Consider the following 4980-nt stretch of genomic DNA (forward strand, 5'->3'; position numbering starts at 1 on the left):
CTAGATATAAACTATAGACTAGTGTCAGAGGTCTCTAGATATAAACTATAGACTAGTGTCAGCGTCTCTAGATATAAACTATAGACTAGTGTCAGAGGTCTCTAGATATAAACTAGAGACTAGTGTCAGAGGTCTCTAGATATAAACTAGAGACTAGTGTCAGAGGTCTCTAGATATAAACTAGAGACTAGTGTCAGAGGTCTCTAGATATAAACTATAGACTAGTGTCAGAGGTCTCTAGATATAAACTATAGACTAGTGTCAGAGGTCTCTAGATATAAACTATAGACTAGTGTCAGAGGTCTCTAGATATAAACTATAGACTAGTGTCAGAGGTCTCTAGATATAAACTATAGACTAGTGTCAGAGGTCTCTAGATATAAACTAGAGACTAGTGTCAGAGGTCTCTAGATATAAACTATAGACTAGTGTCAGAGGTCTCTAGATATAAACTATAGACTAGTGTCAGAGGTCTCTAGATATAAACTATAGACTAGTGTCAGAGGTCTCTAGATATAAACTATAGACTAGTGTCAGCGGTCTCTAGATATAAACTATAGACTAGTGTCAGAGGTCTCTAGATATAAACTATAGACTAGTGTCAGCGGTCTCTAGATATAAACTATAGACTAGTGTCAGCGGTCTCTAGATATAAACTAGAGACTAGTGTCAGAGGTCTCTAGATATAAACTATAGACTAGTGTCAGAGGTCTCTAGATATAAACTATAGACTAGTGTCAGAGGTCTCTAGATATAAACTATAGACTAGTGTCAGCGGTCTCTAGATATAAACTATAGACTAGTGTCAGAGGTCTCTAGATATAAACTATAGACTAGTGTCAGAGGTCTCTAGATATAAACTATAGACTAGTGTCAGAGGTCTCTAGATATAAACTATAGACTAGTGTCAGAGGTCTCTAGATATAAACTAGAGACTAGTGTCAGAGGTCTCTAGATATAAACTATAGACTAGTGTCAGCGGTCTCTAGATATAAACTATAGACTAGTGTCAGAGGTCTCTAGATATAAACTATAGACTAGTGTCAGAGGTCTCTAGATATAAACTATAGACTAGTGTCAGAGGTCTCTAGATATAAACTATAGACTAGTGTCAGAGGTCTCTAGATATAAACTATAGACTAGTGTCAGAGGTCTCTAGATATAAACTATAGACTAGTGTCAGCGGTCTCTAGATATAAACTAGACTAGTGTCAGAGGTCTCTAGATATAAACTATAGACTAGTGTCAGAGGTCTCTAGATATAAACTATAGACTAGTGTCAGAGGTCTCTAGATATAAACTATAGACTAGTGTCAGCGGTCTCTAGATATAAACTATAGACTAGTGTCAGAGGTCTCTAGATATAAACTATAGACTAGTGTCAGAGGTCTCTAGATATAAACTATAGACTAGTGTCAGAGGTCTCTAGATATAAACTATAGACTAGTGTCAGAGGTCTCTAGATATAAACTATAGACTAGTGAGTGTCAGCGGTCTCTAGATATAAACTATAGACTAGTGTCAGAGGTCTCTAGATATAAACTATAGACTAGTGTCAGAGGTCTCTAGATATAAACTACAGACTAGTGTCAGAGGTCTCTAGATATAAACTACAGACTAGTGTCAGAGGTCTCTAGATATAAACTATAGACTAGTGAGTGTCAGAGGTCTCTAGATATAAACTACAGACTAGTGAGTGTCTGTTTCGCCTGTTAGTCTGCAACACTACTATCACCGACATCTAAGAAGGGAGATCCCGCCTCGAACGGCCCTTCTAAGGTTTCTCTCCTCCACATTGGCTGTGGTGTTTCCTTACCTTCGCGTGGGGTCTGTCTGGTCTGGGAGTGTTGCATTCATTTTAAATGTTTTTTGGACTTTATGGTGTTTTTGTTTTGTTCTTGATTTATTGTGATGTTTCTTCTCGACTCGTTTAAAGAAGACGTGTCCGGCCCACGGGGACATTAACGTGTGTCGTCCACAGGAAGTGGTTGTGGATATACATCGTCTCGACCTCGTTTAGTCTTTCTCGTCTCGCCTCCTTGGCTCTACTCTAAGTGGCCCCCCAGCGTCAAGACAAAAGGGTCACGTTTACGTTATCGGTTCAGATCCGTCTGCGATGAAGGAGCGAAAGAGGCCTCGTTTCTAGCCGCCGGTGCCAACGCTCCTGTGTGACAGGAAGTGTGCACACAGAGGAAGCAGTAGACGCCAGCAGAGAGCGCGTGGTCTATTCTTCTCTCCCCAGGTGGCGGTTTCAGTTATAGCGGGGCTCAGGAAGTGGGCGGGGCCTCGAGGCGGTTGCTACGACCACCGTTCGGCGAGTCACTCACGTCAGTTTCCCACGAGACTCTCGGGCCATCTTTTTATTCCAAAACATCTGCCCGGCAACAAGAGTGATCCCCTCCTACCCGACATCATTGGTTAATTAAAACACACGCCTGTATCACTGTACATATAAATGCCACAACTCTGTACACACATCTGATTAGCACCACACACATTAGTGGTATTAATTAATATATTCTTTACTCCGTTTAATCACCTGTACATTGTATATTACTATTGCACTTTAATGTTACATTTGCACTCTGGTTGGAGGCCAAACCTCTTTTCGTTGTTCTGTACTTTTTATATTAGATTCGATTAGATGCAAATGTATGTCAAGTGTCATCACACAGCACAAGTACAGTACAACGAAAAGAAGTTTGGCGACCAACCAGAGTGTTAGATAACAGTAAAGTGCAACAGTGACATAACAATGTACAGGTTTATTAAACTGGGTGCAGAATATGCAATTGTGCTGCATAATGCCAATACATTTCAATCTAATCTAATCTAAAATAATGACATGAACAACAAGCGAGCAAGATTTTAAACCTTTTTTTTAATATATCTCACAATTTTTCATTTATTTATTTATTTACAAAAGACGATGGCCGTGTGACATAAAACTATATGCTTGCAAAAATCAACATGAGCAACAAATGTGTCTTGTAAAAAGCCGAAGCGTACGTAACACACACACAGATCAATGACACCAAGGAGCTGCGTCGAGGTTGTTATCTTGCACATTGTCTCTCTCTTGCCAAACGATAAAAGGATCACAATGATTGTACCGCTTTATGCTTTATGATTGGCTGTCATCTATCAGTATGACCCCCCCCCCCCCCCCCCCCTCGGTTGGTCGGATAGGGTCGAAGCCTCCTCATTGGCCCCCAGAGGAAATTATAAAAGAAGGAAGGGTCATCAGGTCACCGTGTCAGTTCGGCCTGGGATCAGCCGTCTCTTGTTTATGTCATTTAAACAGATCACCTCGGGCGTCACAATCATCTACAATGTGTTGCCTTGTTGTAAAACTAGCTAACGTTTGATATATCGGTTGATCGGTACATTTCCATTTTCCTCAGATAGTATATTTATTATTTTTAACACAGGCCTCGATAGATCTGGCACCACAGTCTGGCACCAAAGCAGAGCGTAGAACGTTGGTGTTCTGACGCCATGACCCTTCCTTCTCTTATGAGTTCCTTGATTGGCCCGACATGAACACCGGTGACCAACCGGTGGATTTTGGAATGTGTTATTATTAACTATCTATTATAGCCATATAGCCATAGCTGTTGCCATGGGATACCGGTGTGATATCTCCCCGGGTTCCAGAGCGTTGGGATGTGGACGTCGTCGGGCATTCTGTGGTAACCGTGGGCAACGACCACGTACTTAATGCCGATACACTGTGATATATAAATTCCGTAGGACACACAAAGTTCTGCAAACATTTTGGCACAAATGTAAAAGGCTGGAGATTAAGTCGACCACTTTCACCTCTGCCTGCCCCCCCCCCCCCCCCCCCACCCCCCCTACAATAAATAAAAATGATCAACAAGGTCACAGACTAGACATTCCTACATAAAGGCTGATGGAGCATCTTATCTGCAGAATGGTTCACTTTGTACAGCACTTTACAGAACATCTATTGGCACAAACTCAAAAGAGAAAAGAAAAGTTGAATGTTTTGACATTGCATTCCTATACGCGTGGCCAAGACGGAGGGGGAAGACCATAATTCACGTTTGTAAAAAAAAAAAAAAAAAAAAAATAATAATAATAATAATAATAATAATAATAATAATAATAATAATAATAATAATAATAATAATAATATTTCCACCTCCAGCGTTTAAATTATTTTTGGATTTGAATTGAACGGACCTTTCAACAGTGTCGGTCACGGCGAGGAGTTTGCGCTTCACGGCGCTGCAGTGAATCCTTCTTCGTAGCTGCATTTATTTATAAGACCGCGTTTAAAGGAACACGCCAACATTTTGGGAGATTAGCTTACCGTCTTCTCCAGAGAGAGACAAGAAGATGGATACCAGTCTCCTCTCTGTGCGTTCAGTAGAAAGCTATCTGGCTGCACGTTAGCCTAGCTTAGCACAATGAATGATTTGATTTGATTTGAATGGATTTATGGATGAATGGAAGCGGACAGTGCCGGTTAGGCTTCGGGGGAGGTGTTAGTCGGACAATGCCTAAGGCTAACCGGCACTGTCCACTTCCATTCATTGTGCTAAGCTAGGCTAACGTGCAGCCAGATAGCTTTCTACTGAACACACAGAGAGGAAACAGGTATCTATCTTCTTGTCTCTCTCTGGAGAAGACGGTAAGCTTATTTTCCCAAAACGTCGGCGTGTTCCTTTAAATGTACAAATCTCAACCGTTCTCCAGTCCGGTACAAATTAAGCACAGTTTGGTTTTTTCGTTTGGGACCGCGCGACATTCGGCCCCCGAGACGCGGCGTCACGTGTAATCACTCCCTCGTGAGCTCGACAGATCGCACCGACGTCCTGGAGCCGCTCCCACACCACGTTCACTGGAAAAGGAAAAAAACGGACGCCATGTCAGTTTCCATCGCTTGTTCTTTCTCTTAAACTCGAGACACAAGCGGCCGCGGCCTGAACGACGAAGAGGTTCACGACCAGG

The 4980-nt window shown here is 41.8% G+C and overlaps 1 pseudogene across 1 annotated transcript in view; it reads right to left on the minus strand.

Moving 5' to 3' along the window:
- Nucleotides 1–2142: 2142 nt before the first annotated feature.
- The window catches only part of LOC311225105 (dystrobrevin beta-like), a 107375-nt pseudogene continuing 104537 nt past the window's right edge, over nucleotides 2143–4980 (minus strand). The window contains exon 15 of the transcript in view: nucleotides 2143–2164. The product of the transcript in view is annotated as a dystrobrevin beta-like (transcript). The remainder of the gene's footprint in view (nucleotides 2165–4980) is intronic.

Source organism: Notolepis coatsorum (genome assembly GCF_963971535.1).
Source record: "Notolepis coatsorum genome assembly, chromosome: 3".
NCBI lineage: Eukaryota > Metazoa > Chordata > Actinopteri > Aulopiformes > Paralepididae > Notolepis > Notolepis coatsorum.